This window comes from Pelmatolapia mariae, linkage group LG4 (genome assembly GCF_036321145.2).
Source record: "Pelmatolapia mariae isolate MD_Pm_ZW linkage group LG4, Pm_UMD_F_2, whole genome shotgun sequence".
In the NCBI taxonomy this organism is placed as follows: Eukaryota; Metazoa; Chordata; class Actinopteri; order Cichliformes; family Cichlidae; genus Pelmatolapia; species Pelmatolapia mariae.
Genome location: NC_086230.1, coordinates 2,793,103 through 2,814,819, shown reverse-complemented (window position 1 = coordinate 2,814,819; position 21,717 = coordinate 2,793,103).

The window sequence follows — 21,717 nt, the reverse complement described above, 5'->3', positions numbered from 1 at the left end:
TCTGCCAACTCGAGGAGTTAATTGGAGACAGTGGTGCTGAAAAAGCTAAAAGAATTTTTCTGCAAACCACCTTAAATTTCAACATCTTCAGTGGTATGACTAAAGAGAGTTTCGGAAAATAACCTTCATAGACACACAAACAAAATCCAACACCGTCATGCTCTTTTTGTTAACATTGCCCATATCCAATTAGATGTTCTCTTCAAATATCCTGTAGAGAAAGTATTTCCCATCTGACATGGCACAGATTGGCACAAAAGCATGAAATAACTGGAAAGACGTCTGTGACCAAAAAAACACAATTTCACTGCGAAAACTGAGCATAATGAAGTACATGTGCAGAATTCAGCCTCGTCTGTTCAACCTTTATGTTTCTATCTTTGTTTTAGTCAAAGTGCCGAGCTTTAATGGCAACTTCACAGAAAACAAAGCTGAAGCTGTAACCAAACTAATCGGACTTTCCCCCTAACCCTTTCTCATTTATTTCTTTTAGGGGGGGGGGGGGGGGGTGTTAAATGCAACCAGTAAAGGCATTTACATTGCACTAAATCCATTTCCAATATCTCAAATTTTCTGTTTTGTGTGTGTTTTTTTTTCTGTTAAATATTATCTTAATATCGATCACAGGAGTCATTTAGTGAGAATGAAGCCAGCTGAGTCAATTAAAAAAAAAGTGTAAAGCATTTTAAATGCCTGATGAAGATGACTTTACTTCATGCATTTCTCTATTTTCAGATATTGAAATTGAAAAGAAAATGATCGCAGTGTACCGGATATACTAAAGTGAATATTTTTAAGTAAACCTAGTTTGTTTTTCCACAGCGAAAGCTCCACCATCACATTGTAACTAATTACAAATTAGATCTAAAGTTAAAAGTATTTTGGCTGTTAATCACAATAAAGTTAAAATTAAATAAATGTAGTCGGTGGGGTAAGAAAAATAACGTGAACTTAACAATTTTCTAAATTATTTTGTAACAAAACAAAACAAAAACAAAAAATTAATAATAATAATATGTAAAGGTAGCATTGACACAGCTAAAATGTCATTATGCAGACATTTAATATTTGAGAAAAGCAGCTCAAATCATCGATTTGGAGACATTTTTTTCTTTTCTTTTTTTAAAGGTAAATATTATTTTTAAATTGCTTTTAATTTTTTTTATTTTTACTTAGATAAAATATATTCATTAGCCCTTTGATCTGAAATGTAAAAAAAAAAATCAACTAGTCCCTGTGGTATTTGTATTTAATTTAATACAGAATCGGTCGGTTAATTGTTCAGTCGGTTAGTTTCCCTGGGGGAAAGGGGTCTCAACATTCTGTCTCAGGAACTTTTAATATTTAAATATTTAATTTCCCCTCATACTGGCATTTTTTCTTCATCATCTGTTCTTTTTTTCCTAAACGGCGGAAACGTTTTGAAAGGAGCGCAAAATAGGCAATAACATACATTTCATTATCTTCTGAAATAGAGTGAGGGTCTCAAGTATTCTCCGTTGCATTAAAAGAAACATAATAACCTTTTTTCCTGGAATATGCATAATGAGTTAACACACATACAGACATCGTTTCCTCTTTTGTTCAGTTCTTTCTGATATTAAACTGCATTTTCTATTTTGTTTGTAGAAGTAGTCTGTTTAAATAGGCATGCATCACGTGGTCACATTAATATTTTAATGTAATGTAATTATTATGTTTTTGAATTATTTCTAAAAATCAAGAAAATCTCAAATATTATGAACCTTGAGTACAAAACCAGGGGAACAGACTGTTTCAGTGTTAATTCTACAAGAAAAAAATTCCCAAATACTGCAAAAATTAAACTATCAGATTAACACTGATACATGCTTCTGGTAAAATAACTGCCATGTAATAAAGTCATATTTGCAGTGGCGGTCAGCGTTTACCACTCCAGTAATGGCGGTGTAATAATAAGTCTAAAAAATAAAATAAGATAATAATAAATAATTAAAAGAAATCGTTAACACGTACTCATGTGATTTACAATGGATCATTTAGGCTTTATATTCTTATTAAAGGTAACGGTTGTTACCTTACAATAAAACCTGCTGAGTATGATAACCTGTGTGATTGATGCGATCTATATATTTTAATAACGACCACGTGGCTGAACGTCGTAGATCATCATATTTCTCAGCTGAAAAGCTTAAGGAGGCTTTCAAAGGATTCAATACGTCTTATACATAACCCTCCATTCTCCTATTCACACAAGCGGTATTTTATGCTTAAATCTTTCTATCTAACACTGATAGATGCATCGGACCAACTTGGAGTTAGTATCGTGCCCATGTTTGGCATACAAACCAGCAACGTTAGGATGACTAGATGACCGCTCTCCCTCCTAAGCTACAGCCACAGTGAAGTCAGTATTAATCATTAGTTAAGCAGCAGGAAAAAAGTAGAAACATATCGTTATGCTGGACGGGCTCACGGCGACAAGTAATGTCTGGAAACATCTTAACTATAGTACAGCTGCTGATAATTCATCTTATATCATTTGACTCAAATAGGGATAAAAACCATCAGCCTTGTTAAGAAGTCCACGATATCTTTTACGTTCAGGCACTTCGTTGCTCTATGTAGGGATAATAGTCGTGCTGCTGATGTAATTATAGTATCTTAAAAATCTACAGGAGACCAAAATTATGGGACTGTTAAGGTGGGTGCAGAATATAAAAAACAAAGCATTTATTAAACGCATTAAAATGATTTATTTTATTTTTTGCCTGGCTTAGTAATTCATGATTTGGTACCATCACTACCTACAATCATTCTTTTATTGAGAATAGAGATTTATAAATCTTAGTTAAATTCATGCTTTTGCTAACATTTGTTCTACAATACATAGCCTCAGAGGACATTTTTGCCAGCAGCATTGAAATCCTAGACAATGTTTGAATATGAATATCTCAAAAAAACTATTAAAGCATCAATCTTTCAATGGCTTCTCTCACCACAAAATTAAATCAGGATCTGTAATGTGTGAGTATCGGCTAGTTAAAATGTGGAAATAAATGACTAAATAAAACCGCCCTGTAAAGTCGCATATTGTAGCACACACTAATCAAATTAAACGAAATCACATTGTAGAAGACAGCTAGTGACAATTTTTGAATAGCATATAGTTGTATTACATAATAATGCAAAGACAAAAATGTAAAATACTTTTTACCATGAATTTCTTCTAAAAAGAGTTTTCAAATGGCACTTTATTTATAACTGATTTTTTTAAATATATGCATATTTTTTCATTTTTCAAGATTCACTCTGAAGGCATGCACATTGCCCTGGAGATGTCTTATGATTCACATGAAGTTTTAAAAAGTTATATGTTTCTGCATGTCCTCCTTCATTGCATCCATGAATCCCTTCCTCTTTTCTAGCAGCTCCATATTAATTGCACACGTCCAAACCATCTCAAACTCACCTCTAAAAATGTGTCTCTAAACTGCTCAGACTGATCTGTTTCTCTGACATATTCATAATTAATTTCTTCTGTCCATCCTGGTCACTCCCAATGAAAATGTTTGCATATCAAATATTGCCACCTCCACTTCAGCCTTCTGTTGTTTTGTTAGTGCTACCATATCAAAACCATACAGGACCTTTCCTTTCACCCTTGCTGGTATCTTTCTCTCACAAATCTCCCCTGAAACCTGTCTCCACCAACCTGCCTACACTTTTTCACCTCTCTTGTGCTCTACCCATTACTTTGGATGGTTAAATCAAGGTATTTAAACTCATCTACCTTCACCTGTACTTATTGGTCTCACCTTTCCATCTGTCTCCCTCTCATGCACAGACACACATTGCTTCTACTGACTTTCACTCTTACTGTCTTGAGATCACAATGTCATCTGCAAAAATCAGAGTCCACAGACTCTGATTTTGGTACATCACAATGACAAACAGAAAGGGACTGAGATCCAATCCCTTATGTAATCCCATCCCATGAACACATCTCTCACTCCTACAACACAACTATCTCGCCCTTATACATGTTCTGCATAATCTTTACATACTTCTCTGCTACTCCTCGTGCAGTATCACAGTTCTACTCTTGGCCTATCACATGCTTTCTCTAGATCCACATAGACACAGTGCAACTCCTTCTGACCTTCTTCATACTGCCCTACATCAGCGCTCTCAAAGCAAACATTCACTGCCTGGAAAAAGGAAAATTGAAAATGTGCATCCAGCCTACTGTTGCTCATTGAGCGACTCTTCTCCTCTGAATCTAGCTTGAAGAACTCTTTGCCATAGCTTCATAATATGACTCATCAACTTTCTTACACTTCCCCAAACCAACTCAAAGGCTAGTTTAAATTTCTGCAGCCTTTCCACAGGTATTTCCACTCCTCATTCTCTTCATAACTGTCCTCACTTCCTCCTCACTAATCCTCTGCTCTTTGTGATTAAATACTGTCCTCTATCTGTCCTCTCTCTCTCTCATTTTCTACTTTTATTACATAAAAAAAATAATAATAATAATACATTTTATTTGAGGGCGCCTTTTAACAACCCAAGGTCACCTTACAAAAGAACAACATTAATAAAAGAAGCAATAGTCATAAAATACATAAAATAAGTTAAAATTGCAAAGCAGAACTTGACAAAAGGTAAAATCAGCACTAAAGCGAATAAGCCAGTTTGAACAGATGTGTTTTGAGCTGTGACTTAAATGCGGGAAGAGAGTCTATATTTCTTATGGCTGGAGGAAGAGAGTTCCAGAGCCGAGGAGCAGAGCGACTGAGGGCGGGAAACAGTGGTGATATGGAGCAGGTCACACAAATAGGAAGGAGCAGATTTATGGATACACTTGTACGTGAGAAGTAAGATTTTAAAGTTTATCCTGGCTTCTATGGGCAACCAGTGAAGCTGCTGAAGAACTGGGGTAATATGAGCTCTTGACGGAGTACGAGTTATGACCTGAGCTGCAGAATTTTGAAGAAGCTGGAGTTTATGAAGGGACCTTTTAGGGAGACCAAATAAGAGGGAATTAATAAGACTATGGACAAGGATGGCAGCAGCATGGGGAGTACAGAGTTCATCGTCAAAGAACTCTGTCCATCTTCTCAGCATGCTCTATTCATTCATTAGTATATTTCCATCTCTATCCTAAATCACTCTAACACTGCTGCACATCCTTTCCAGCCCGCTCTCTGTCTAGTTAATCTATGGAAGTCCTCTTCTCCTTCTTTAGTATCCAGCCTCATATACAAATCACTATAATCACTTTCCTTTGCCACCCATTGCTTTGCTGTATGCCTTGCCTCAGAGTACGCTTGTCTTTCTTTATCTCCTTGACTGTCCCATTTTTTCTTTGTTCTTCCTTTGAGTATTTTCCTGTTTTTTCTCATTTCACCAAGTCTCCTTGTTCTCTTTCCTGTATCCAGAGGGCACACCAAATACCTTCTTGGCAGTTTCCCAGTCACGTAGTAAGTCTTCCCCACCACCGAGAGCCTGTTTCAACTCCTGTCTGAACTCTGTGTAACATTTATCTTTCTTCTGCTTCCACCACTTAATGCTTGCCTGGGCCTTCACACACTTCCTTTGCTTCATTTCCAAAGTCATCCTACAGATCACTATGCAATGCTGCCTAGCTGCTCTCATGGTTTTGGGTTTTGGACTCAGTTTGTGGACTTTTGAATTCTTCTTTATCATTTTATTCTCCATTTGGTTCTTAGTTTGCTTATTATTGGTTGACACTTGCCTAGGCATCTTGAGTCTTAAGTTCTTTGGCTCACTTAATATTCTGCTTCAACATATTTGGTTTAGTCTGTTCCTATTTTTTCTTAGTCTTTCCCTCCTTGTCTCAACTTGTCTGTCGATGTCTCTGTGTTTAGTTACATCCTGTTTTATTTTGTTAACCTCTTGACTCATTTCTGTTGTATTTCATTTTGCTTCCCCTATTTTGTTAATCTGATTAGTTTCAACTTTTTCACTATTTTGCCCCACCCATGTTGCTTTTGCCTGATTAGCCTCCGATCTATCTGAATCCTTTGTTAGTCTGTTCTTGTTCTGTTATTCTGATTGCCTGCTGATCCGTTTTCCCTGTTGGTTTTCTCCATGTTAGTACTTTGCTTATTGGGCTCTGTTTTTTTTTCCAGAAGTCTCAGCCTCAGTTGAGATCATATTTTTGTTTGTTAAATATAGCTGCAGTTCTGCACATGGGTCCACATTCTCCTTAATTCCTTAAAGCTACATTTGCCCCTGCAACTACGGTTTCATATCTTTTTCAGATTGCACTTTCTGCATAAAATGTGGTCCACTCTCATGCATCATGCAGTGTTTCTGTCTCTCCTTGAAGTATGTATTGACAGCTATTTCCATCATTTTCACAAAATCCACTTTTCCATTTATTTATTTTTTACTTTTTTGTGGTAGAACATAATCACCAAATGGGATGATGGGTTACACCACAGCAATACCACATGAAGAAGGCTCGATTGTTTTATTGGATAAAACAATCGTTTTATCCAATAGACTGTTTATTTAGTGGGACAGGACAAAGTACTTTTTTCTGTTTGTTTTTTGTTACCAGCACACAATAAACAGCAGCTACAACTAGTGCTAGGATGTGCTTGGTTTACGCCTCTTTTCGGGCTGGTGGCATGCAGCTGGTATGACTCAGGCAGTTTCAGGTTCCTGTGATCTTAAGCATCCAGACCAACAACTTGAAACAACTACATCTCACAGCTCCTGTTTGAATCCAGAAGCTTTATGGATGACAGCAGCAGTGGCCACCAACACTGAAAATAAAAGAACTCCAATTTATTCTGGAATCCCAACGCAAAAACTGAATAAAACTCAGTGAAGCCAATGTCTAATTTTTAAATGCAATAAAAACTTATCTGAAGCTTTGGCAGAGGGGAACATTTTAGGGCCACTTGGAGATGGGGCTTGCAATCTAAGACCGAAAACCTTGGACTGTAAAAACTAGTGAACAAGGTAAGCTCTTCAGACATATTTGTACGGATGCAATGACAGAGGGGAAAGTATTTCTTCCTCGGATCAAACTACAGGATCTTTTGGTTGTTATGTGAACATAAAAAACAAATAATAATATAAAAAAATATAAAATATAAAACTTTTTTTTTTTTAAACTACACTATAGAGCCACTTACTCATGCCTTTTTTAGTTTTACAGCTTGACCTACACACTATCTTGTGCCAGACATTCTGCTTTTCCCTGGATTGAAATGTGCCAAAATTATAAATTAGTTTTACTTTTGTGCTTCATATCAGCCTAAACTGTCAACTCACTTGAGTCTGAGTCCTTCTTGAATCTGACACTGACTCCACTCAAACAAATTTCATATTACAATACTATAATACTAGAAGAACTGATGGTCACACATGTAACAATAAATAAAAATGCAAGAAAAAAATGTTCTTTAATATCTCGCTATGTTTACTTGCAATATCCACTGTGTCAACTTTACAGACATCTGTTCTGGGCAAGCATGCAACATGCGACAGCATGCTTTTGTGTGACTGTGTTCAGAATGTAAATCCATGTTAATTGACAGTATTTTAGCTGTCACGCAAGTATAATAACTCGCTTAGGGGTTTTTGTGATAGGTTCAAGCCTTAGAGTATTGCCTTTTTCTGGTTTTGATCAAATCTTTGGATTGTGTGTGGTTAAATCCAGCAGTAGGAGGTCAGCCTGCTGCCATAAATCATGTCTAACAAGTAAAATCCATTCAGCACCAGGTTGCTGCTTGGCTTAATGAATATCCAGCTGCGACTCCGATATGAAAAGAAATTTGAAATCATGTCTAGGGATGGTTTTGTAGACTAGAATGCATGTAAAAAAAACAAAACAAAACAAAAAAAACATACACAGACAAAAAGTTTCAGTTCAGTCTCAGAAAATCTGACATGAGGGTATTAAAAGAGAATGCAACAGACAGGAAGAATAACGAAGCAGACATTCCATAGGGTAGAAACCTTCCTTTTGGGTATATTTTATTGACCACCAATAGACAATAAAAGGCAATTCGGCCACCATAAGGCAATACTCTACCGTAATATACACAACGTGTACAGCTGCCGCCTGTACTTTCTCTAGCCACAAATAAACAAGATGGCCAATTACCCCTTGGTAAAACATCAAAAGTGGGAAAGAGAGAGGGGAAAAGGAAAGAGATACATAGATGAGCAGGGAGGGAGTCAGAGCAGATATGAAGCTTGAGACAATGTGGTGGGACAGAAATGTTGCTGTCTCAACATGGCGCTTGCAGACCTGCAGCTGGGGAACTGTCCTTACTGCCTCCTTTAGTAAGCTCTTGTTTATTTCCTTCTGTTTCTCCACCCTTCTTACCCTGCACTCCATGTTTGCCATATTTTCCCAGTGAGTATTTTCCTTTCCTCAGTGTCTTTTCTTTTCCTCCTCTCCTCTCCTCTCCTCTCCTCTAATCTCCTAAAAAACGGATGGGCGCTGGTTGTTGCAACAGCATGTGTTTCTGATTAAAGCTCCACACTGGAGTCTTGTGGATTGCTTCTCATGCAAAATAATGTGACCCAGGGTGTCAGATTTAGCCTGTAATGAAACAGGGTAATCTTTATGTTGAGGAAAGCGCATCCACTTTTGACTGCCACTATTCTATTATGTTTTTACATGTTCCAATCTCCATCAATTTTTTATTATAATAATAAACAAAATTTATAATAATAATAAAATAATAAGAATCCCAACTGGCAAAGCAGATTGGATATTTACTGTAAGGTAATATTTTATACTTGACCTTACTTTCTACCATCTTAAACCCTTAACCCAGATAAGTCAGGAAACAGGACAATACTTTTTTAGTATCTATGAAGAGACCACTACATTACATGAGCTCGCCAGTTATAGTGAAAATGCTACTTGAGCATGATGTCATCCTGAAGTTGTCTTATGAAAGACTTAAATACAGTCCTTGTGGAACAAACCATGTTGATAACAATACATTTTCTTTACCATTAACAGTAATACTGGTGATGACATCACTAGTCTGATGCTATGTTAATCTCTACTTCGATTGTAATAATTTAATGCATAAAAAACAAATAAATGAATACAAAAAAAAAAAATTCAAAAAACAACAAAACAAAAACTACAATTGATGTTGAAAATTTGTTACATTTGTAAACTGCAATATCTTATTTTGTTATTTTATAGACATTACATATGTACTCAGAGCAGTTAACACAAAAACTTGTACAATTACTGCCAAGCTGTGCTCTTATTGTAGATGATGTGTGTTATATGTAAACACTGTGATCACCACTCATGCTCAGCTACTTGGGTGCTCAATAATATTTACCAAAATTAGTTAAAAGTCTTTTTTTCTTAAAACACATTCTTTCTTCTTCAACAAAATTTGAAGTTATGATGTCAAACAGTGTTTTAAGATGCTTAGTGAATAATCTGCCCAAGTCTCTATTGAATTGCATTTTGTTAAAATGCATTTTAAAATAACATTTCAATACAGCTCCCAGTAGAGATCATAATAATTAATTAATTCAGTTCAATTCATCTACAATACAGAGAAAACCGCAACAAACAAACAGCAGCCATCTGTCTACAAATAGTTTCGAAACACTTTCACAATATGCTGAAACAGATTCAAGCCCCACTTTTCTCTATGGATGTATATATGTGTACACTGTACAACCTCATTAGTTCCCAGAACTTTAAAAAACTATGCAAACTCATTGCCTCAAAAAAACTAAGTAAAGCCTACTAAGATGACTACATTAGGACAACTTATTCATTTCAAGTACTAAGAATAACTTGATGTTTCTGACTGCGCAATACTAATTGTTTACCCACTAACAAACATTTCAAGTTCTACTAAATTAAAAACAATTTGTGGTAACTTTAAAAAATATCACATTATGTTTTATCATTCTTGAAATTTCTAGTACAACACTTATATTAATATAACACTGAATGTAAGTATGATTCAAAAAGACTAATTGGGTTTTTAAAATCAGCCCAACTTTTATTTTCAAATGCAAAAACGCATATCAGCCAACATACTGGACACTGTTCTACTGAACAACAAACAATTACATTGCCATCGTTGTTTCACTGTAAGGTTATTAACAAAGTATCAGATTTAATTATTGTGAAACTATGTTTATACTCCGCATTACTTTGTATTGCAAGTTACATTACTTATATAATCAAAGTTAAATGTATTTATTGTTCAGCCACAAGTGCAATCTCTAGATCAAACAACATATTTGTTTTGCATTCAAGCACAGAAGCTTGTATGTTGTAATATTTTAAGGATTGCTTGTTTGCAGTCCTGGTATTACTGCCTGAATGACCGTCATGGATTTAGGTGATCTTAATGTAAGTGCAGAAGAAAGTCTTTAACATTGTCCCAACTTCCCTTAAGTACAGTGGCAGTGGATGTGGGTTGGAGATGCAATGACCTTGAACCTGCAGGTGACCATCCTTACTGACCACACCATCTGTGATGGAGGACTCATCTTCCCTGGTGTCAAAGGAGACAAGCAAACAATCATATTCTTTAGAACACCAACTTATTTGCTTTCTTAAAACATTTTTTTTTTTTGCATTTGCATTTGCTATAGAACAGAACCCGATTTAGACAATCTCAGGCTCTCTCCCCACCGGAGAGGTGACAGTTAATGTCCTGCTTGTCAGTCTGGATACCCCTGACCACCACCTGACACACAATAATGTCATGAAATCATATTTTTAAAAACGGCTATGGAAACAGGGCCAATAACTTTTCATCCTGGTGATCTGCAGAATAAATCAGGCACAAAACAAATTTCACTGTTCAAAAACTTGCAGACTTCACTATATACAGTGTAGACCCTCTAAACTAAGTTTGTGGGATATGATCTTTCAAGAAATGCAGATCAAACTGTCCTTGTTTGCATTTACTTACTCAGCTTGTCTTGTAGAATTTATTTAAGTCAACAGTAACAGCATAGTGCAGTCATATCTCAAGTCTAATAAGAGAAGACAGGAAAAGATCAGTAAAGAAACAACTTCCCCAAACTAAAGCACAAGGAAACAATAAGGAAAACAGGTTGATCTGGTATGATTAAAGTTTAGCCTGATTAATATAAATGTCACTGAAAATTACTAATATATTGTAAAACCAAAATACTTACCACTCATGTAATGTGGGGAGTGCTGGTCCAAGCCTCAAAGACACAAAGCAGAGGGAGAAAAAACATAAATTATTTAGAAGCTGATTTAATACTTAATGGCTGTGTGACTGTTATAAACTTACAACACAGAAGGTCAATGTAGACCTCATACAACCAAATTAGACTTGCACATATAATACTAAAAACACCATCTACTATGTGTCTGAATGTGTGGTATTACCACTGTCAGTTTAGGCCTAAAGAGATATGTGTTTAAAAAAAAAAAACAGCTAAATAAAATGGAATCATTACATGCTTGTTAAAAGCTAACTTCGAATATATAAAGTTTCTAATGAGAACAATAACCAGGTAAAACATGTGACAGTGTTTATATTTAACATAGTCAATTGTGACTTTAACGTAATTCTTTAGAAGGACAGGCTAAAATTACTTTATTTTTTTAACTATAAAGCCAAACTAGACTTTAACCATTTAACAGGCCACTAATCTGGTTTATGGCTTTAAGCTTGTATCTAAACACAACTTTTAACAAAACAAATACTATTAAGACTACTATTATCTTAAGTGTAATTAAACTAAAATAATGGGAGATGTCAAGTGATGCATGTTAAAAATAGTACTTCCCATATAAAGGGCTTTAGTTGGAAAATTAAAAATCTAAAAATAGTGTACGTTCTTTAAACTTTCCGCTCTAAAATAACACACTATATCTGGAAAACTGTCCCATGTTTTTAAAAAAAAGAAAAGGTACAAGCTTCAACAGAGCAGATTTAGAGAAACTGTTCTTAAAAAACCATGCTAATGCAAAGGAATAAAGCAATGATCAGAAATCTGTATGTATCTAAATATAGGATTTATGTGCTTCATAACTGATTCTAGTATATTTTCATATATTCATCTAATCTAAATTAAATATATAACTTAAGGACCTTACATGTGAGGCATGAGTTTTCTATTAAGTGTTAGGTAACAAAACGGTAAGCTCGACAAAAAAACAAACAAAAAAAAAAAACTAATAGAATCTAAAATCTAAAGAAAAGAAGCCCTCAGGTTCAGTTAGGCACACTTACCTGTAGTTTGTGAAAAAAAAATCAATAGAACATTTTAGTTCTACACTACACTGGGGAGTGGTTGCATGCATGCTGGGACACAATGCGATTCATGTCCCTTGACCATATATGCAGGAAAACACAGCAGAATACACATACGAGTCCAAATAAGTACTGTGTGTGTGTGTGTGTGTGTGTGTGTGTGTGTGTGTGTGTGTGTGTGTGTGTGTGTGTGTGTGTGTGTGTGTGCATAATGTATATGCACATATGTATGCAAACAAGACACTTCATTCCCTGTATTCATTATTTTTTCAGCTTTTGCAAGCTCCTCTTCTCCAACAGTCCATCAGACCTGAAACAAAACTGCAGCTCCACGTATGCTCTGCTACCTGGATTCTCAGGTTCTGAAACTTCATCGTCGCCTGGCTGGTAGGTCGATGTTTATGTCAATTTCCATGAGGCGGCGCTGTCGAGTCAAACACTGGTAAAACAAGTTATCCAGCTCCACTTGATCGGTGTCAGGACTTGATCGGGGCTCATCTGGAGAAGACTTTGAGGCGACACACATCGGACACATGTTAATGCATTAATCTTTTTAATTAATACTACTACAATACAGCTTTCAAAAGCAGGAAATATTATGTAGTGACTTTAAAAGAAATACCATTCATCATTTAATGTATAACTGGAGTAGACATTCATTTTTGTTTTCCATATCATATTTTTTTCTGATGAATTTGAATAAATATAAACAGACAAGAAATTAAGATAAAAAGGGACAACTGTGTATCCTTGTATCACTGTATTTGTTATCGGACCAAACCCTTTCTAGGCACAGTCGAAACAAGGTAAGAAACTATGAAATAATACATTATTATCATTATTCATACTACTTTAGTTTTAGTAGCAGTAGTACTAGGAGCGGCTGTAATACAGTACATGGGGTAAACAAAATCAAAAAGTTCAAATCTAATATATTTACTTGACATTTGACGACAACAATTAAAGTCTTCTGTAATAGAGTACAGTGTTATTTTACCAAACAGGGAGGAGAAACTCTGGGAAGAACTTTGAGTTAATACTACTACTTCTACTAACTCAGCACATTATTCAGTGTTCTTATAATGCTTATGCCAAACGCATCAGCCTAAGATACCATCACAATTTAACCGGAATAACAGGATATAATTTTATAGTAACATCAGTTTATCCGTTACAGATGTTATTTGGATCGACAGTCGTACTTACCAAAACAACGCTTATTGCAGCATAAGAACCAAATAAAAACTTAAATACAAAATATATGATTCTGTTATTATGGCTGTTAGGATCAGACTTAAGCGAGTTGAGGAAAATTAACGAATATGTGTGGACTGATTCCAAACGGTTCTCATGTTTCCTCATTTTTCTGATCTCGTCATTTAGGAACGTGTTGGATGCCCGGAAGCGTAACATGTTGACGATTTCACCTTGCGTAAAATATTACGCCTCGGGAGTGAGAACGTGTTGATTATTATTAGGCTACAGGATGTCTAAACTGTTTTAGAATCACTGATCGATACCCAGTCAGAGGTATCAGTATAGATCATAAGTATAAATGGCAGAAAACACTTTACCATTCGCTTTCTGTGGTGCCGGCCACCTGGATGCACACTTGTCACAGTGTGTGAAACCTCTGGTTTAAACAGTGATAATTCACAACAATGTCCCCTCCATTCCGCGATTTCTGCTAGACATCTCTTGCTCTTGCTCTCCTGCACCCTCCAAGAAGTACAGTAGATGTGTTAGAAGCTAGAAATGATAAATAATAAATAAATAAAAATGAAACATTTATTGGTTCCTTGAAAAAGAAGAATCTACTTCCTGAATTAGTAAAATTTAAAAACAGTTAACAAGAGACAACAAGAGAGTGCGTTTTGGTTCACAGAGGACTTTTATATTATTATATTATACTTTTTCCCCTTCATTTTACTTGTTATGCACTGGGTCTTACATGGTTATTACTACTCTACCTGAGCACTCAAAGTGCTATATAAAACATGCCACATTCACCCTTACAAACACTTTTTTCTATTCATAAGTGCTTCTCTATTTAACATTCAGACACCTGGCATCCAGACTGGAGCAGGCAGAGATCGAACCACCAACCTCGCGAGCTACAACCAGCCGCTTGTTAGATCTGACGGCATTGCATTGTTGCCTTCCTGGTGGCCAGCTGTATGCGGGAAGTGGGTAATTAAATTCTAAAGAAGCAATACATCCATTTGAGGGAGAAAAGTAGTGGGGGAAATAAGTTATAATATGCGTATATTATATAATTCTTGTCTTTTTAAGTTATTCGCTCATAACAGCCAGCCAAGCGACACGGAAGTTACAGTGTCACCTACCCGCCAGAGATCCCTTAGCTACACCGTGTTTGTTTATATTTAGCACACCTTCCCGAGTGCCCTCCTCTCTCTGAATTAATTTATCCCAACCCTTCTTCTGCTATTCATTATCTAAATCTTTTCTTTCCTTTTTTTCCCCACTTTTCTCATTTTCTAATTTCTCTCGATCCTACAGGTTCACTCTTCCATACCGTGTTCTTGTGGGCCGCTGTCCCTCCACCAGGCTGTCCCATCCAGTGATACTGCTTTTTTCTACGGCTAAATTCGACCAGAACAGAATGACATGTTATTTCTTTATGTTATATCCGTTCTTCACTCCTGGTCCCCCTTCCTCTTCTTTTATGTAATTAAGCAGCCGTCGTCTGTAGCAGTCATTCATTCTCACTGGAAGTCAAGGTCTGCGTTTGTAGTGAAGGAGGACCTCTCTGGTTGTAGTTTTAGATACCCAAGTCACACTCCTGGAGCGGACTACAGTCCAGAAGCCGGACCCGCGGCAAATATGAGAACAATGCATGATGAGTAGCAGGCTCCTTGACGAGGAATGTGTTGGGTGACTACCTGCGCTGCCGGTTTGCCTCGCGAGTGATGTGGGCAGGTGAGGGCGCCATGGGATCGCTTTTGATGGTATACTGCAAAAAATTAAATAAAAATAAAAATAAAAAGGTAAATATCCCACTATAGCTCATCCGGCAATAGCTCATCCAAAAAAACTGTTGGTGTGTGTGTGTGTGTGTGTGTGTGTGTGTGTGTGTGTGTGTGTGTGTGTGTTTAATTATTTATTTATTTATACACGTGTATGTATATCTATAGGCCTATGTATACATATATGTAAATTTAGAAACACACACACAAACTTCCAAGGTGGATGAAACAGGCATGACAGAGAATAGCTTAAAAAAGGGACAAAACAAAAAAGGAATGTCCAACTTTTATGAAAACTGACATTTCTGATCAACCAGTTCAGTATGAAAACATTTTAGTTAACTTTAAAATTCTTGTGAAGTTGACTGCAAGCTGCTCCGGAGGTTGCCTTCATCACTTCACAGTCGCAGAGATTTATGACCTGAAACTTTCGATGGATCTAAATGAAAACGCCAGGTTGTTCTAATCAGAAAGAGAAAGAGATTGGTAGTCTAAACAAATTGCATAGGGTCCACCAAACATTTTTCCTCAGGGATCTTTAACTTGTTAATCCTGCCATGATCTCACCTGACGGCACGGGCTATACCGGGACGCTGTAGCTCTCTCCTGCCATTGATAACGGCTCGTCATCTTTATGCACAATCTAGAGACGTTATCGTAACGGATATTGAAGATGGATTGCTAGAGAACACCGGTGATTTGATTTCCGAGGTGGCTACGATGAGGGCCGAGGACGGTCGTCCATTACACAGTTGATACATATCGTTAACTGTACACAAACCTTCAGCGTGCTCTATAGCGAAGGATTTCAGAGGGAGAGGCATGCAAAGGGTTTATATTAGGCAGCCAATGACAGTTTCGGGCATGCCACGCCCAAAGCGCTCGGAAGTTCTGACGTCATTTTCTTATATGTTATTAAATAATCTGCAGGCTTCATTAAATATTTTTGCCATATTTTCATATTTCACTCTCGCTTCAAACAAGAACCGCTTATAAGCGGGCAGGAGACTGAGGCGAAGTCGCCCTGACTGTCAAGCTGCATCCAATTACTGTTGCAGCCCGTAGTGGAATTTCCCCACCGAATACAAGTGTGCAGTCCTCTAAGCTTGTGTAGCAGCATGGGTCTTCTTTTAAGCTGGAAACATGACACACACAAACACCCACACACACACATTTCAGTAAATGCTGACATTTCTTTTTTACCAAAAAGAAATGTCAGCATTTATTGTCCACAGATTTTGTAGATGGTGTTTTTAGAACCCTACAAAAAGACTCCACTAATCAAACAAAACATTAAGAGCAAGTACTTGACGACAATGGGAAGGAAAAACTCTATTTTAACAGGAAGAAACCTCTGGCAGAACAAGGCTCAGGGAGGTGCAGCCATCTGCCACAACAGTTGGGGGTGAGGGGAAGAAGACAGAACAAAACCACACTGTGTAAGAAAGCCAGAGATTAATAATAACTAATGATTAAATGCAGTGTGATGTAGAAAAAATCATCAAAACTTACAGAATTGCCAATAATTCATAAAAACAATAATATACAACTTTCAGAATTCATGGATATCAATCACTCTATCATCAGCTTAAAATATACCTTTTTGCTACTGCAAAGACAGACATGCAGTGGTTACTTGAAGCAAGTCTTGCTAAGGCAAAAGTATTGTTTTTCTCCTCATATAAACATTTTCTCTCTATATATATCCATCTACCTCACAGCTCTGTTGCTGTCAAACTGTGCTGGCACATCTACAGCATTATGTGTTACATCTGCTATTTACAGCAAATGACAAGTATGTGCATGTCATGTCCTTAAGAAACAGGGAAAACAATCCAGCAAAGAATGAACCAGGACCTGGAAGGGATGATGTCAAGAAGCCATTCTTAAGGCAGAGAAACAGATAAAGCTGGTTTGAGGCTGCATTTAAATAGTAGTGTTGGGAACCTTGTAAAGTGTAATCATATTATGAATGTCGAAAAGTGCCATCAGATTTTGATACACCATGCAATGCCATCTAGGGAATGACTGGTTGGCACAGGTTCATTTCTTAGCATGATAATCATCCCAAACATACTGCCAGTGCAGTATAATTATATAATTATTGCAGTAAAGTTGTAGCTGAATAGAAGACCAAACAATGGAACACTATCATTCTCATCATTAATGAAGCAGTGTAGAATCATGCTTGACAGAGAACAGAACAAAAGGTAGCCAACGTACAAAGAAGACATCCAATAGTTCTGGAGAAGCAACTTAAAGAAATGACAATAAAGCTTGCCTAAAAACGTTCAGGCTCTAGATCAATAAATACACATGGTCATACCAAATATTAACCTTAAATCTAGTTCAAATTGTATATGCTCTACTTTCATTTATATTTGCATCTCTCATCCCAACTAGTTCTCATTATCCTACTAAATATATAGAAATGAGATGTGGCTCCAAACTTCAATGATTATACAGCATATATCTTAATGACTTTAAAAACAAGAAGTGGGTGCACAAGTTTGAAAAATAGCATCACCATTCCTGAAGAATCTCTTTGATTTCTGTATTTGTATTTCCCTGATGAGCATCGGTAATAAATATAGATTCTCAGACATTTTGTTGCTTGATTTTTTTCTGTCTACAGCAAATGACTTAACAACAGTTGTTCTATAAATGTTGACACATATGATCCTAAAAAAGGACACCCAGACTGTGCTTCATATTAAATTTGTACTAAACTAAGCCTATAATTGCGTTTTTATCATAGCCAATATAGGCCAGCTGGACTCAAATGCTGGACTTGGAAACTCAAAGTTCAGTTTTATTTCCAGTGAAGTCAACAACAACACACTGCAAAATGAGGGAAACAGTGATCCAAGGGTCCATGGAGAAAAAGAGTCTAAACATCCAGTTATACACAAGAAACTCCTCTCAACTTGGGTTAGGCTCACCCAACACCAGAGAAAAGAATCCAGGAATCTGTGCAGAAGAGACAAATGGTCAGTATCCAGAAAAAAACAGGAGCAAGATAACAACACAGTGAACCAGTTTCACTAACTGTATAGCTTACCAGTGCACCAAAGACTGACTGCCAGCCATTATATTAAGTAATGGCCTTGATAAGCTCATTGGAGATAGGTGGGTGATTACAGGGGAAGCCAGAATGAGTCTCAACCATGGGCAAAGACAACAACAGCACACAGAGAAGAGGAGAGAATCTTGGCATGAGAGACCAACAGGAGCTAAACGCGATGAAGTCCATGACAGTTTTTATATTTGTATTTTTAGATTTATAGTTTTTTAGATTTCAGATCATCTGGAGGCACCACAAGTTAACTCATTATGTTATTCATAGCATGTTTTAGGCATTTTGTCCAATGTATAGCAAAGAATCTGTGAAATTGCTCATTTTTTCTTCAGTGTACACTACTGACTACAACTATGCATTTTTAAAAGAATAATTGGAGATTCGTGTACACTTGGTTTTGTGAACACTGGAAAAAGAACATTTAAACAAGTACATCTTTTTCCAGTAATGTTAAATTGTTATATAGGAGCGCTGGTTCTTAGATGGGGCACTTATGAAGAAGATGTAACAGAAATATTGACCGATGTATGGGAGAAGCTCCAAGATAAACATCTGTCCATACCAACCATCAACTTATTTTAACCAGGTTTTAGAAATGGACTCTTTCTAATCCAAAACAGAGGTCTCATTGGCCTCCAGAATGTAAACCCAGTATAAATAATAAAAGTTTAGTGTTGAAGACAGAAGAAACATGAGCATCTTAAACTGCCTAATTATTACATGATCAATATGGAATACGGCCACTATCACACATTTGAAACACAAAACACATGGATCTGGGTTGCATCTGAAGTCCAAATGGATGCTTTGTAAAAAATAGTCTCTCAAATTCTGCAGATGAGAACACATGTGGTGTCCAGATACACTTTTATTAATAATCTCATGCCCTCCTCAGCTTTCTTATAATGAGTACAATCTTGTCTGTAAACATGCTCTGTTCTCTAGCTTGCTGAAATTTTAAATCATCAAAGGCTGAATTTACAAGTGATGTGGGCAGGGGTTTGCTGTGGATAACACACCCTTGGATTTATCCACAATCCCTAAAGTCTATATATCCCTTTAATCTATAGTCAGACACAGTCTTGAAATAAGATGAGTACTGAAGTATTTTTTTAGGATACAAAGAGATGGTCATGACCTGGATTATTCTTCTTTCTACATTAATTATGTGCCTCACTGGGTATGTTTCAGTAGCCCACCTTGTGCCAGTGACCTACAACGACAATAGATACCAGTAAAGTAGCCAAACCCCTTTTCAGTCTCCTGTTTCCCGGAAGATCCTAGTTTAAGTTACAGAAGGTTGACAGTAGTTGGCAGTGTGTGCTTCAATCTGTGTGTATGTAAATAAGTAACAGGCTTTGGAGATTGGCCTTCTGTTTTCAAAAATGACAGTTCATTTTTTTCTCTCTCCCTCCCTTTCTGTCTTTTGTAATTTCTTAATGGATATATACACTCTCTCTCTCTCTCTCTCTCTCTCCATAATTATAAACAGAGGAAGATTTGCAGACACACACACTTTTTTGAAAATGGTGCCCCCCCCCCCAACACACACACACACACACACACACACACACACACACACACACACACACACACACACCTCACCCCACCCCACCCTGCAATCCACCCCCCAGGCGAGCTCGTATAACCAGTTACCATGACAGCCAGGCCCCAGATTGCAATAAAGTTTTACAACACAGAAAGAGGCCCCAAACTCCCACTCTGCCCCCTTTCTGTGTGTTTGTGTGTCACTGAGAGGAATTGTAAAAAAAGAATCCATGTCAAAACACACTATAATCCTTTTCTCCCTCTCATGCCTTCATTAGTTGCTTTCTCTAAAAGGAGTCGTGAGGGGATTGAGGCTTTTCCCCCCCATTTTTTAAACAGGCTGTGGGCGCATTAGGGGAATTAAAACATATTTATGGAGCTGGATTTGCATTTCTTACAGGCAAGATACACACGGCCCATGGTGACATTGTGTGTCTGAAGGTCAATCAGTTTGAATCCAATGCGCTGTATTAAATGCACTCTTCAGAGATCAGCACTTTGATCTGCTCTGGTACACTTCATCCCAGTGAAGGGTCTAATTGCTTTTTATCTTGGTAAAATGTACAAATCACACATGTCATTTATATCTCCACAAAATTCTTTCAAAACTGCTAATACTGTTCTCCCTATATATGGAGATGTTTGCAGTATTTGATATTGTGAAAAACATCATGAATGATGCTGTCCAAGACTTCTCACCAAGGGAAAATATATTTTGCTGTTTCTTCTTACACTGCATGCTGTTATGTTTGAATTTTATTTCCGCGAGGACCAGATGTATCCAGACTGAGTCTGGACGTGGCTTTTAGCGGATCACAATAGCAGAGATTACGTTACTGAAACATTTTAACAGGATAAAATCTAAAGAGGCATTCTATGCTGAGTAGTTTACTTTAAGATATAGTCAGAACTGCATGATGTTCTGATTTTTGCTATTCTGTGCAGCAAAGTGATCTGAAACTTAAGCTTTAAGAGTACACACTGCTAAAGAGCTGAGCTGATATAAATTTAACACAGTTAACTGATATTAGTACAAAATGTAATTTATATATTGGCATTAGTATACCTTATTCAAAAATTATTTTTATTTGTTAAAACACAATACATTATTATCCTTACAATGTTTCTGTGTAATCCTATATCACCTACTCTGAAAGTGAGTATTAGCTTTAAAAAAAAAAAAAAGCTAATACAGCAGGTTTTGTTTTGTTTTGTTTTTATCAGTGTATCATTAATCCATCTGAAAAAAAGGATCACTATAGACACATCAATTATAAACTCAGACTAAATACTAAAACAAATTACTCCTGTATTATGGACAGACAACCAGCAGATGGCACTGTGGTACAAAGAAAGAAACTTTGAAAACAAATGTAAATACCGATACAAAAAAGAGAGTCAGATCAGAATTATTCAGTGTCTTATATCCCAGTTGACAAGCTTGTTACACAAGTATTAAAGTTGAAGTCTTTAGTTAGTTGATATAAAATGTATTACTTATGAAGGGACAATATTTTTTTTAATTACATTTCATGTTGTGACTGTTATCTGTATTTGAAGCCATCTTTTATGAAAATGCTGAATGCTTACACCTAGTCATTTTCAAGCTAAAATGCATCCAGTTATTCACCTTCAACCTTCAGCCTGTTTTTTCTTCATTTCAGTCTCCTAGGACACGTTGGGCTCCAGCCTGCAGCTCTTTTTATGGTTCTATATTTCCCGGGCTTTTTTATTGCCACTGACAGACAATTAAAGTCTGCTGAACACACGCTTGCTGCCCGTCAGCAGGCTGTGGCTCCATAAAAGCGTCTTTCTGTGAAAAACAAGTGGCTGTCCAATCAAA